The following is a 14,742-nucleotide window of genomic DNA, read 5'->3' as shown; positions in this document are numbered from 1 at the left end:
GCAACGACCACTCTACTTCCTGTCTCTATGAGTTTATCTACTCTAGGTAGCTCATATAATTGGAATCATATGATATTTGTCCTTTTGTGACTGGCTTATTTCACTTAGTGCAGTGTCCTCAAGGTTAATCCCTGTTGTAGCATGTGTCAGCATTGCCATCCTTTTTGAAGGCTGAATAATATTCCATTACACGCACATACCACGTTGTGTTTATCCCGTCATCTGCTGATGACGTAGGGTGGCTTCCGCCTCTTGGCTATTGCGACTAGTGCTGCTATGGACCTGGGTGTACACTTCCTCTTCTTAGTTCAGTTGGAACTGGGTTTTCTTTTACTCACCTCCAAATCATTCTTATTGATCTATTCAGGGGATCATCACACACCTCTAGGGAAAAGAGAATACTTACAACAAATCTTAAAGCAAACATATGACCTAAAAATGATTCTTTCCTATGAGCAAGAGGAGATGCTCTTATTCTTATCTTTCCCCCAGGAATTTTGATGATACTTGGGTTCTAGGTCTGTTTCCACATGCAACAGGTTTCTTTTGACCATATTTCTATTAAATTAGAAAACCTCAGCTCCCAGGTATAGGTCTCCTGAAATGACAGCTAGTGTTTGGTGGCGCTGTCAGGCAGTTTACGACCTTAGAGCAAACAAGGGGTGATTTCCCTCTCCAGGTCCCTCCCGCCACCATGTCACGTCCAGGAGCTGGACAGCTGACCGCCCAGTGGAGGAGAGCACAGCAAACAGTGAGTGAATCCGCGCTCCAGCTGCACGGGACTCTGGGAAGTATGTCTTCAGGGTCTCTTGCATCATTTGGACAAAATTTTAAAGGACACTAAATTACACCCACTAATTTCTTTCACTGAGGGGTGAGAGAACACATCAAAGCTTGGGAAAAAGTAAAACACTCAGCAATTCAGTCAATTATTCTGTAACTGGGGCTGCGTGCTTCACATGAAAAGTCTGGATTTTTCAGGCAGGATGTGCAGGTTTAGGCTACGCACAGTACTCATTTCTTTTTGGCAAAGACACACCTCATATTGGCATTATTAACACATAGAAGACTTTAAAAAAAATTTCTTTCCCATTTCAAAACTTTTCTTTCAACATCTAGTATTTTTGAATGTGAAAACAGGGTATAAAATGTATATGTATCATTTAAGGAGTAAAAATAAAAGGAAGCAGCATGTACTTACCACCAGGTTAAAAACAGAACATTTCCAGCCCCTTGGAACCCACGGATGGCCTGCTCCAAATGAACCCTCTCCCTCCGACCATCAGCCTCACTTCTGTGGACATGATTCTCCTGTTTTTCTCTGTGGTTTTACCATAAACTTGTGCATCTCTGACACAATAGTATTTCCTTTTGGAAACGGAATGGTAAGCCACCTGTGAAAGGAAAGAACAGTGTGGTCCAGTTGGATGCCGCTCCAGTGGGAGGCGACCTGTGCAGGTCCCTGTCTTCCCTGCGAGTTTCAAGGGTCTCTGTAGGGAAGTCAAAGGTAACGTGGGGACCGAGTCCTGGGTAACGAAGAGATGCTCCAGTGGAGGCATCCGGTGGGACCATGAGGTGGGCCAGCAGAGGCAATCCAGCAAAAATACGGGCAGGGCAGGGTGCTGCTCAATAATTTTTGTATTTTCTGCAATTTTCACTCACAATGGCTGACCTTCGGATCTCAGGAGAGGGTGAAACAGAACTTCTGTTTGGGGTGCAGTAAATACCTCTGTATGTCTTTTATCTCTTGTTTTTTTTTTTTTTTTTATTAAGGTTATAAAAGTTAACATCCTTGTGAAATTACAGTTGTACATTATTATTAGTCATGTTGTAGGTACACCACTTGACCCCTAGTGCCCTCCCCCCACTCCCCTTTCCCCTGGTAACCACCGATCAGTTCTCTTTGTCCATATGTTAACTACCACTGATGAGTGGAGTCATACAGAGTTTGTCTTTCTCTGTCTGGCTTATTTCACTCAACATAATACCCTCAAGGTCTATCCATGTTGTCAATGGGACAACTTTGTCCTTTTTTTATGGCTGTCTCTCTTGTTTTTTATTGGTTGTCTTTCCCATCTACTTTTTTGAGCATTTTCCTCTCCCTTATCTCCTAACTCTTCTATATTTTTGTGGCTATACATTTAGTTTGTGAGAGCTGTTCTTATTCTGAGCGTTCCTTTCCACGTCATTGTTTCCTGTTTCATGATGCAATAGCTTCTCGTTTCCCTCTGAAGATGCTATGGCTGTTCTTCTTTTTTCTCCAGTTGAGTTCATAATAGTTTACATCATTGTGAAATTTCAGTTGTACATTATTTCTTGACTGTCACCACAAAAGTGCTCCCCTTCACCCCCTGTGCCCACCCCCCACCCCCTTCCCCTGGTAACCACTGAACTGTTTTCTTTGCCTATGTGTTTGTTTATCTTCCACATATGTGTGAAATCACATGGTGTTTGTCTTTCTCAGTCTGGCTTATTTCGCTTAGCATAATTCCCCCCAGGTCCATCCATGTTGTTGCAAATGGGATGATTTTATTTTTTCTGTGGCTGAGTCGTATTCCACTGTATGTATATACATATCACATCTTTATCCAATCATCGGTCGATGGGCACTTGGATTGTTTCCATGTCTTGGCTATTGTGAATAGTGCTGCAATGAACATAGGGGTACATGTGTTACTTTGGATTGTTGATTTCAAGTTGCTTGGGTAGATACCCAGTAGTGGGAGAGCTGGGTCATATGGTATTTCTATTTTTACTTTTTAGGACTCTCCATATTGTTTTCCATAGTGGCTGCACCAGTTTGCATTCCCACCAGCAGTGTAGGAGGGTTCCCTTCTCTCCACACCCTCTCCAACATGTGTTATTTTTAGTCTTAGTGATTATAGACATTGTAACAGGCATAAGGTCATATCTAAGTATAGTTTTGATTTGTGTTTCTCTGATGACTAGTGATGTTGAACATCTTTTCATGTGTTTATTGGCCATTTGTATATCTTCTTTGGAAAAATGTCTGTTCATATCCTCTGCCCATTTTTCGATGGGGCTGTTTCTTTTTTCGTTGTTCAGTTGCCCTTATATAATATGGAGATTAACCCCTTGTCAGAGATATGATTTGCAAATATTTTCTCCCTATTAGTGGGTTGTATTTTTGTTTTGATCCTAGTTTCTTTTGCCTTGCAGAAGCTCTTTAGTCTGATGAAGTCCTACTTGTTTATTTTTTCTTTTGTTTCCCTTGTCTGAGAAGACATGGTATTCGAAAAGATCCTTTTAAGTTTTATGTCAAAGAATGTGCTACCTATATTATCCTCCAGGAGTCTTATGGTTTCAGGACTTGTCTTCAAGTCTTTGATCCATTTTGAGTTTATTTTTGTGTATGGTGTGAGATAATGGTCTACTTTCATTCTTTCGTGTGTAGCTGTCCAGCTTTCCCAACATCATTTATTGAAAAGACTATTTTTTCTACACTGTGTGTTCTTGGCACCATTGTTGAAGATTAGGGTTCTGTAGATGTGCAGTTTTATTTCTGGGCTTTCAGTTCTGTTCCATTGATCTGTGTTCCTGTTTTTGTACCAGTACCATTCTGTTTTGATTACTATAGCTTTGTAGTACATTTTGAAGTCAGGGATTGTGATGCTTCCAGCTTTCTTCTTTTTTCTCAGGATTGCTTTAGCTATTTGGGGTCTTTGGTTGCCCCATGTGAATTTTAGGATCCTTGGCTCCATTTCCCTGAAGGATGTCATTGGGATTCTGATTGGGATTGCATTGAATTTGTAGATTGGGTAGTATGGACATTTTAACTATGTTTATTCTTCCAATGCATGTGCATGGAATCTCTTTCCATCTCTTTATGTCATTATCTATTTCTTTCAATAATGTCTTATAGTTTTCATTGTACAAGTCCTTCACCTTCTGGGTTAAATTTATTCCTAGACACTTTATTCTTTTTGTTGCAATTGTAAATGGAATTGTAGTCTTGAGTTCTCTTTCTATAAGTTCGTTATTAGAGTATAGAAATGCAACTGATTTTTCTAAGTTGATTTTGTACCGTGCAACTTTACCGTAATTGTTAATTATTTTCTAACAGTTTTCCAATGGATTCTTTAGGGTTTTCCATATATAAGATCATGTCATCTGCAAACAGCAAGAGTTTCACTTCTTCACTCCCTGTCTGGATTCCTTTTATTCCTTTCTCTTGCCTAATTGCTCTGGCCAGGACCTCCAGTACTGTGTTGAATAAGAGTGGTGATAGTGGGTATCCTTGTCTTGTGCCTGTTTTCAGCAGGATGGCATTCAGTTTTTGCCCATTGAGTATGATGTTGGCTGTGGGTTTGTCATATATGGCCTTTATTTTGTTGAGGTAATTTCCTTCTATCCCCATTTTGTTAAGAGTTTTTAGCATGAATGGCTGTTGGATCTTGTTAAATGTTTTCTCTGCATCTATTGAGATGATTATGTAGTTTTTGTTCCTCATTTTGTTAATGTGGTGTATCACATAGATTGATTTGCGGATGTTGAACCATCCCTGTGTCCCTGGAATAAATCCTACTTGATCATGATGTGTAATCTTTTTGATGTATTGTTGTATTCCGGTTGCCAATATTTTGTTGAGGATTTTTGCATCTATGTTCATCAGTGATATTGGCCTGTAGTTTTCCTTTTTGTGTTGTCCTTGTCAGGCTTTGGTATCAGAGTGATGTTGGCCTCATAGAATGTGTTAGGAAGCGTTTCATCTTTCCTAATTTTTTGGAATAGCTTGAGATGGATAGGTATTAAACCCTCTCTGAAAGTTTGGTAGAATTCTCCAGAGAAGCCATCTGGTCCTGGGCTTTTATTTTTGGGGATGCTTTTGATTACTGTTTCAATCGCTTTCCTTGTGATTGGTCTATTCAGATTATCTATTTCTTCTTGATTCAGCTTTGGGAGGTTGTAAGAGCCTAAGAATTTATCCATTTCCTCTAGATTTCCTAGAGATGCCATTTTGTTGGCATATAGCTTTTCATAGTATTCTCTTATAATCCTTTGTATTTCTGTGGTATCCATTGTCATTTCTCTCATTTCTAATTTTATTTATCTGAGCTTTCTCTCTTTTTTTCTTTGTAAGTCTGGCTAGGGATTTGTCAATTTGTTTATCTTCTCAAAGAACCAGCTCTGTGTTTCATTGATTCTTTCTACTGCCTTTTTTGTTTCAATTGCATTTATTTCTGCTCTGATTTTTGTTATTTCTCTCCTTCTGCTGACTTTGGGCTTCGTTTGTTCTTCTTTTTCTAATTCAGTTAGGTGTAGTTTGAGATTGCTTGTTTGGGATTTTTCTTGTTTGTTAAGGTGAGCCTGTATCGCGATGAATTTCCCTCTTAGGACTGCTTTTGCTGCATCCTGTATGAGTTGGTATGGTATGTTTTCATTTTCATTTGTCTCCAGATACTTTTTGATTTCTCCTTTAATTTCTTCAATGACCCATTGGTTGTTCAATAGCATGTTGTTTAGTCTCCACATCTTTGTCCCTTTCTCAGCTTTTTTCTTGTAATTAATTTCTAGTTTCATAGCATTGTGATTGGAAAAGATGCTTGTTATTATTTCAATCTTCTTAAATTTATGGAGGCTTGCCTTGTTTCCCAACATATGGTCTATCCTTAAAAATGTTCTGTGTGCACTTGAGAAGAATGTATATTCTGCTGTTTTTGGATGGAGTGTTCTGTATACATCTATTGAGTCCAACTGTTCTAGCTTTTCATTTAATTCCACTGTTTCCTTGTTGATTTTCTGTCTGGATGATCTATCCATTGATGTGAGTGGAATGTTGAGGTCCCCTACTATTACTGTGGTATTATTAATGTCTTCTTTTAGGTTTGTTAATAGTTGCTTCATGTACTTTGGTGTTCCTGTGTTGGGTGCACAGATATTTACAAGTGTTATGTCTTCTTGGTGGAGTATATCTTGGATCATTATATACTGCCCCTCTTTGTGTCTCTTTACCTCTCTTATCTTGAAGTCCACTTTGTCTAAGTATTGAAATACCTGCTTTCTTTTGTTTGCCATTAGCTTGACGCGTTGTCTTCCATCCCTTCACTCTGAGCCTGTGTTTGTCATTGGAGCTGAGATGTGTTTCCTGGAGACGGCATATTGTTGGGTCTTGTTCTTTAATCCGTCTCACCACCTTGTGTCTTTACATTGGAGAATTCAGTCCATTTATGTTTAGGGTGATTACCGATATATGAGGGCTTAATGCTGCCATTTTATCACTCGTTTTCTGGTTCTCCTGCATTTCCTTTGTTTGTCATCCCATGTGTTTTGGTCTACCAGTTGACTTATGTAGTTTTTTATGTTGTGTTTCTTTGTTTTCTCCTTATTTATTATTTGTGTCTCTGTTCTGCTTTTTTGTTTGGTGGTTATCACAAGGTTTCTTTCAAAATCTCGTAGATAAGACAGCCCATTTTCTGATGGCCTCTTATGTCCTTAGACTAAACCAATTCAGTCCCTTCCTCTTCCCCTCCTAAGTTTTCTCACATCTTATTCCATTTTGTGTTGTGAGTTTGTGATTAAAATGACAAGATTATCTTTGTTTTTGGTGTTTTCCTTCCTTTTATCTTTAATGCTATTCTTGAGTATTTGCTAACCTGTTCTGATGTATAGCTACAATTTTCTGATTTTGTCTACCTATTTAGCTCCTTACTCCATGCATTGTAACCTCTTTCTCCCTTTTTTTTTTTAGGTATGAGGGCCTTCTTGAGGATTTCTTGTAAGGGGCTCTCATGGCTAGGAACTCTCTTAGCTTCTGTTTATCTGAGAAAGTTTTTATTTCTCCATCAAATCTGAAGGATATTTTTGCTGGATAGAGTATTCTTGGCTGAAAGTTTTTGTCCTTCAAAGAGTTGCATATGTCATTCCAGTTACTCCTAGCCTGTAAGGTATATGAAGAGAAATCCACTGAAAACCTGATAGGGGTTCCTTTGTAGGTTATTTTCTTCTGCCTTGCTGCCCTTAGTATTTTTGCTTTTTCATTCACTTTTGCCAGTTTCACTACTATATGCCTTGTAGTACGTCTTTTCACACTGACATATTTAGGATATCCGATAGTCTCTTCCAAGTGGGTTTTCATCTCCTTCCCTAGGTTTAGGAAGTTCTCTGCTATTATTTCTTTGAACAAGCTGTGTGCTTTGTTCTCCGTCTCTTCTCCCTCTGGAATACCTAAAATTCTTATGTTGCATTTCCTAATTCAGTCAGATAATTCTTGGAGACTTTCTTCATTTCTTTTTAGCCTTAGTTCTCTCTTCTCCTCTATCTGGAGCATTTCAACATGTCTATCCTTGATTATGCTGATTCGCTCCTCTATGATGCCCACTCAAGCATTCAGCAAATCCATATTTTGTTTTATCTCTTTCATCTCCAATATTTCTGATTTATTCTTCTTTATAGTTTCAATCTCTTTTGTGAAGTAGCTCCTGAACTTGTTGAATTATTTCTCCACATTCTCTTTTAACTCATTGAGTTTTTTGATGATAGCTATTTTGAATTCTCTGTCATTTAGATTACATGTTTCTGTGTCCTCACGACTGATTTCTGTGTACTTGTCGTTTTCTCTCTGGTATGGAGATTTAATATAATTTTTGATACTGCTAGAGGGTATGGCTATATTTTTGCACATACTGGTATTATTTGGTCACAGTTGCCACCTATTGCCACTGGCTGGGGGTCAAGAGGTGCATATTCCGAGCCCTCTGCCTTTCACTGAGGTCCCAGGCCATGGACCCGGTGCTGGGCGGTTGGAGGGAGGGGCACTTTCTTCTGTGTGCTCTCAGGGTTTTCTTGCTCTGCCCTGGCTATCTGCTCTCCTGGGGTGTTGGCTTGATGAGGTCACCCCTGCAATACTTTCATCCCAGTAGAGGGCTTCCCGCTGGGCTGGGAGGCCCCTCAGGGATCTTTGATGTTCTGTGAATGAACGCCCCCTCTCTTGTTCCTTCTCTCTTGGAGGCTGCCTGTGCTCCAGATTGCAGTCTTTTGGGGAGGGAGTGAAGTTTTCTCTTACCCTTTTCCACCTCCTCCAAGGGGGGCTCCAGTCTCTCCACCCTCCATTGTCTGGCTGCATGGGTCTCTCTGTCGTCTTTTGTGTTGTGATTGGATGTCCTCTATTGGAGTATGAATGTTCTTTTCATTGTATGGTGGAGGGAGAGATCACCGGGAGAGGTCATTCTGCTGTGATGCTGATGTCACACCCCTATGGTTGTTCTTTTCAAGTTTTCTTCTCCCAATATAGTCTCTCTCCCTTTTTTGTTAGTTTTGGCCCCTAACTTCCAGATAGAGGCCATCCTCTCATGTCTGGTGAGCTTTGCTTCTCTGCTCACAAATGAGAATGGGATGGTAAAAAGCTGGCAGGAAGCCCTATACACATTAATGGGGCTCATAGACTTTGGATGGACAATTTGGGGGAGAGTCCCTTGATTTGAATATTGTTAGGTCTTTCCTGGGCTGGTAAGATTCCCCAGGGGAGATTCCCATTCTCCAGCCTGCAGGTGAGTGCCTCACTGCTAGGGAAACGTGGGTGCAGAGTGGGGGAAGCAGCTGGCAGTGCTTATATCCAGCACTTATTGTACATCTATTCACATGATCCCTTGTTTTGTTTTTGTGTCTGCTTGTTGTTTTTTAGTGTGATACTTACACCTCTGCTGAGCCTGGCCTGCCCTGTCCATAGAGAAAATTGTGGATTTCAGTCAGAGGCAGGAAGCGGGGGAGAGCATGTAGGAGTCATCCTTCTCATTCAGTGCTCACTCAGTCATCCTCTTAGCCCACCTTCCCCTTCATCCTTGTTCCAGGAATACCTGCTGTCACCTGCGGTGGACACTTCTGAGCGTTCTGAGGCATAGTAACGTCATCTGGTTCTCAGTTTTCTCAAGGCCACCAAGCCAGTAACTCCTCATTCATCTGCCTTCAAGCTTCCAAATGTTACTTCTGTTAGCATCTCTCTAGATCTCATCTTTGTGTTATCCCTTTAAAAAAACAAATCCGGGCCAGCCCCGTGGCTGAGTGGTTAAGTTAGCGCACTCTGCTCTGGTTCGGATCCTGGGCGTGGACATGGCACCACTCATCAGGCCACGTTGAGGTGGTGTCCCACGTACTACAACTAGAAGGACCCATAACTAAAATATACAACTATATACTTGGGGGATTGGGGGAGAAAAAGCAGAAAGAAAAAAAAAAAAAGAAGATTAGCAACAGTTGTTAGCTCAGGTGCCAATCTTTAAAAAAAAAGAAAGCTAAAAAAAATAAATCCTTGGATTGCAGTTTCATTCAGGTGTCAAGAGTCATGAAATTACTCATAGGTTTCAATCCATCATCTTAACTTACATTCAGGAGTCTCACTCTTTCCCCACTTCCTTACGTGGCAGGATGAAAGCGTAGAGGCCACAACTTGATTGTGTGTGCATTTTCACAGTATCTTCGGAAACGAAATCAAAACCACCCACACACATGAGATTGTGTGTGGACAGACAGTGGAGACAGTTCCTTTCTTTATGGAGCAAGAGACTTTGTCACTGCTCCCCTCCAGGGGTTCCCTTCCTTCACTGCGGACGCCTGGGCATCCATCGCAGTCCACAGCCCACCCCTGCCATGGCTTTTCACTGGGGTCTCAGCGACACAGAGAACGAAGCATCACTGTGGCTTTCTCCTTCACTTCAATGTACAACATATATATCAGCAGTTGTAAACTAGCTCACAATTGCAGTTGCAAATGCTTTTGCCACGTTTTATATTGTTAATATTTGTATGGGATCTTTGATTAAACTGTTTTGCCAATAGCTCATTTTGTTTCTCTCTGAGCACAATCTATGTGATTAACTCCGCAGCCAGGTTTACAAGATTCTTAACAATGTAACGTGTACCTATTTTTGTTTCAATGAGTAAAAATTTTGTGCAAAGGGTTGGGCATTTTTGTCTTCGCTCTGTGTTTAGCAATGAAATTAATCAGTTTTGTCCTAGAAAGCAATTTGCTTGTTCTGGAAAAACTCCATTGGTTGATCAGAATGTCCCTGCTTTTGCTTGTTGAATGACTCCAAACCTCTGACCAGGTTTTAACTTTGCTGGGGGAACTCGGGCAAGGGCAGCTTTGATCTAATCGAATTCGTTTTTCAGATATTCAACGTGATGCCTCCTATTCAGTTTCAGCTTTCACCTGCTTCCTGTAAAATCATCACATCTGCAGATTTGCTGGACCCAGTAAGCCCTGCCTGACATTCTGCATCATTCTGGAATCAGAGTGACCTTGTGTGTTCACAAGATTATTCTGATCTGTAGGACATACGTTGCTATTTCCATCCCTCTTTTATGCTTCAGTGAACACTTCTGAGCCACTGATTCCTTTTTCAGAAATGAAATTGAGTCAAATATAACCTAATAGCAGTAATAAAGATTGCAAGCTTGATAAACATAAACAAGATAACGGTGTGAAAAACGCATGAACCAGGATGACCCCTGTTAACTGACGGTTAAGACAATCTGATTAATGGAGTCCTTGTGAAAAATGCTCGACAATTAAATATGCAATGGTTACTCAGAACAAAGGGGATTTCTGTGAAATCATTAGACTCTTACGTTTCTAATTCATGAGGTGTGACTGCAACAGTTTTGTTGCTTTTTCTTCTGAAACTCCCAAGTGCCTGTGGCCCACTGGAGAGATTACTGGGTCCATGCTTTGGGAGTGCGGGTCTGAGCGAGAGGAGGGCTCCTCGGGAAGCAGGTGAGAACCAGCAGGGACTTGAGGATTGATCTGGACTCATTAGTTCTTGCCCAATCTCTCACCAAAATGCCTCGAGGGCTGTCCTGACTGATTCTACCGGATCCTGAGCCTTGGCGTCTGTTTCTTCCCATAGGATCCACTTGCCTGGAGTAGCAGCTGGCACAGAGTAGGTGCTCAACCATTAGAGGCCTTCTCTTGGGTTGTCAGAGATGAAGTGACGACAGCACAATTGATTAGGGGATAGAATTTGCTACTGTTGACTATAACACAATCAGAACTGGAAACATGGAGCAATCAGATTCGGCACTTCAAAAGGAGAGAAGTCTGTGGCACCGGCCCAGAGCAGGTCTGTGGAGTGGCTTTGTTTACCACCACCACGTGAGAACGCTGCCTGGGAGAGTGGCTGTGACAGGCAGCTCACACCTCCCTGCTGGGCTGATGGGCAGGAAAGCTGTCAGTCTCCAGCAGAGGGATACTGAGGCAAAGGCTAGCGGCTTTCTGACATGTGATTTGATAGCTGTACACACCCAACTATTCAAAATGATCCTTATTATTCAAATTTTTGTAGAAAAAATGAATTTTATGTTAGAGTATGAAACTCTCAATCCTTTCTTTGAAACAATAGCTTTTAAAATACAATTTTTGCAAACCTGAGTTTTCTTAGGAATGCAACTGTCTGCTAATTTAATAAAAGACTTCTTTTTTTAATATAATTATAGGCTTTTTTGAGCAGTTTTAGGTTTACAGAAGAATTGTTGGAAAGCACAGTGTTCACACATGCCCCTCCCACCATCAAACTCACAGTTTCCCCTGTTATTAACATCTTGTCTTAGTGTGGTACACTTGTCACAACTGATGAACCAATATTGATACATGGCATGGACTAAAGTCTGTAGTTACACTAGCGTTCACTGTGTGTGGTACATTCTAGGGGTGACAAATGTATAATGGCGTGTATCCACCATTATGTATCATACAGAACAGTTTCAGTGCCCTAAAGTGTCTGTGCTCCAGCTTCTCCCTCACTTTCTACAAGCCACACTGGGTGACCCTTCCTGAAAGAGAATTCTGTTCAAGATTTGCTCTTGCTTAAAACGTGCAGTGGCTTCCCCTGGCCCACAAAGTACAGGCTCATTAGCCTAGTGCTCTGGGCTTCTCACAAGCTGTAACTCCATCTGCACCCCCACAACCTCCCTTTCAGGTGGCTCTGCTCCTGCCAGTGTGTTTTTGGCACACCCCACACACGCCCCACTTTCCCACTCCCCTGCCTGTTCGTGCGGTTCTGTCCACACGAGGCCCCAGTGCCTTCTCTGCAGAGCTCCGCTCATGCCAAAGCCCACGTCAGGAGCTGCTCCTCAGACAGTCTCTGTGGCCTCCCGGGAGGCACCTCCCACTCCTCCGAGCCTCCCTGACTGTGTCCCTGTGTTTCCTCGACGGCATTCATAATTTTCCACCTTGCCTAGTTGTATGTGTCTTGTGTTGCCCAGTTGAGCAAAATGGGTAAGAGAACACGCTCTGGAATCAAAGCCTTCCATGCTGGCCCTTGACCTCAGTATTCAGGATACACATGTGTAACACGGGGCTAAGTACAGCCTCGACTACCTACAGTTGTGCGAGGATTAAATGAGCTAATTCACGAAGAGTGTTTACAAGATGGCCTGGTCCCTGGGAAGCACACTCACAAGTGTTAGCTGTTTCATTACCGCCACCACTGCCAACTGCTACTATGATGCTCCTCCTTCCACCACCCCTCCTCCCAGAGGGGAAGCCTGGGGGGACAGGGTGGGCAGCAGCAGGGGTAGGACTGGGTGGCCAGATTAGAAACAGCACGATTCCATCCAATAGAACCGCCACAGGAAGCCGCCTGGGCTGACTGTCCCCAGCTCTGTGCACTGTCCCCAGAGAACTCTCCCTGCTCAGGGCCTCCAGTGGTTGCATGGATGGCGGCATCAGCGGCGGCCCTGAGGACTGATGGCCTGCTGGGGCCGGGGGAGGAGGGAAAACCTGGCAGCTTTGGGTGGAAGCCAGTGTGACTGGTTCAGTTTTTCCACCATTCAGTTTTGGCTTGTCCCTGTGCACTGGCTTTGGAAAAAGGGGGAGGAAGCTCTCTACCTTTCTTTGACCTCTTCCTCGTTCAGATTCTCCTCTCCACTGAGGCTTTACACTCTCCAGGTGGGAGGTAGGGAGATGGAGGAGAAGGGACGCCTGGCGTCGTGAGAGCAGGGCAAAGCCAAGGCCAAGCACGGGTGGGAACATGGTGGGGAAGGCAGAGGCATGGAAATCTAGGGAGAGGGCAGGGCTGTTGGTGGAGAAGGCCCCAAGGAAGGGGGAGATTGCGCGGGCTTAGTCCCCCGCTCCAGGAAGGAGACAAAAGTCTGCCAACCCTGATTTGTCAAAATGAACCCAGCCACGCTCTCATCTCTCAGCTCCCGCCTATCCTGTCCGTCTCCACCACCACTTCTCTCCGCCTCCCCTTGCCAAGCCCAGACTGGCTTAATTTTCACTTTTCTGTTCTCTCATTATGCCTCATGAGTATATCAGTCGCTGCACTTACCACTTGCTTTACAGTTATCTGTTTAGGTGGCCTTCTCTTGCGTGAATTTGTGCGCCTGGGGGCAGGGGCTGGCTCTCATTCATTCGGTAGCCCAGTGGCCTCGCTCAGCACCTGGCATATGCCAATGTTGAGTAAGCGTTCAGTAAATGAGTAACTGTCCATTGTGACATGTGGCATCCTCAAGGTCACATAAACAGCTATGTGACACTAAGGGTCAGGGGATTATCTTCCCACCTGAGGGTAAAGGGTGGAGGGTGGAGGATGGAAAGAAATTTTTTAAAAAGTGAACATTAAATAGTTGAATTATGGGTATAATTTCTAGTCAGATAATTTTTTCCTCCTATAAATATGAGCAAGATGCAAAGGAGAAATCGAGGCAGTTCAACAGATAGGAGACAGAGCTGCGCTCCCTACATCTGTCCAGGTGATCTGGTTGGAAGTGGATTGGGGCTGCTCGGCCAGGCTCACTCTCGCCGTGAGTCATGCAGTCGTGCTCTGGACTCCGTCCCCATCCTTAAACGGCTCCCTCGGGAGATTCTCGCAGCTGTCACTGAAGACTTTCAAAACGACCATTTCCCCCGAATGGAATCTGGGGAGTCCAGATCTGATATTGGTGTATTAGTCAGGGTTCTCCAGAGAAACAGAACCAGCAGGAGACTATATATATATATGGATGTGTGTGTGTATATATACACACACTTATGTATTTAGAATTGGCTCACACAATTGTGGAGGCTGAGAAGTCTCACCATTTGCTGTCTGCGAGCTGTGAAGACCGAGATAAGCCGGTCATGTGATTTGCTGTGAGTCTGAAGGCCTGAGAACTAGAGGGGCTGATGGGGTGAATCCCTGTCTAGAAGAGAAGATGAAGTGAGATGTCTCAGCTCCAGCAGTGAGGCAGGAAACGCAGGGGCGGCTTCTTCCTGTGTTTTGGTCCATTCAGGCTTTCAATGGATTGGATGATGCCTACACTGAGGAGAGCAGCTTACTGGGTCCACGGCTGCAAATGCCAATCCCGTCCTGCAACACCCTCCCACACACACCCAGAAACAGCGTTTCACCTGGGCGTCCCTTCCACCAGCCAAGTTGACACATGAAATTAACCATCACAACTGGGTAACTAAGTAGTATGGCTAATTGAGAGTTACCAATTTTTAAAAATTATGCTAAAATATACATAAAATTCACCATTTTAACCATTTTTTAAGAGTATAGTTTAGTGGCAATTAAATGCACTCACATCGTTGTGCAACCATCGCCACCATCCATCTCCAGAACTTTGTCATCTGTCCCCATTAAACTGTAACTCCATTCCTCTCTCCCCCAGCCCCTGGTAACCACCACTCTACTTTCTATCTCTATGAGTTTGACTGCTCTATGTGCTACATATAAGTGGAATCATATAATATTTGTCCTTTTGTGACTGGTTTATTTCACTCAGTATAATGTCTTTAAGATT

At 42.9% G+C, this 14,742-nt stretch overlaps 1 protein-coding gene across 5 annotated transcripts in view; it reads right to left on the bottom strand.

The window, feature by feature from the left end:
- The window catches only part of C23H9orf153 (chromosome 23 C9orf153 homolog), a 28,072-nt gene extending 14,120 nt beyond the window's left edge, over positions 1-13,952 (bottom strand). For 3 of the 5 annotated variants that reach the window (XM_070248099.1, XM_023627116.2, XM_023627117.2), the window contains exons 1-3: positions 13,284-13,406; positions 1,202-1,394; positions 201-384 (exon numbers count right to left, since the gene is read on the bottom strand). The gene's annotated coding sequence lies outside the window, so the exon portion shown is untranslated. 5 annotated transcript variants of the gene reach the window in all.
- Positions 13,953-14,742: the final 790 nt, after the last annotated feature.

This window comes from Equus caballus, chromosome 23 (assembly GCF_041296265.1).
Source record: "Equus caballus isolate H_3958 breed thoroughbred chromosome 23, TB-T2T, whole genome shotgun sequence".
Lineage (NCBI taxonomy): Eukaryota > Metazoa > Chordata > Mammalia > Perissodactyla > Equidae > Equus > Equus caballus.
The sequence above is the reverse complement of the archived record's forward strand: the minus strand, read 5'-3'. Positions and strand labels throughout refer to the sequence as shown.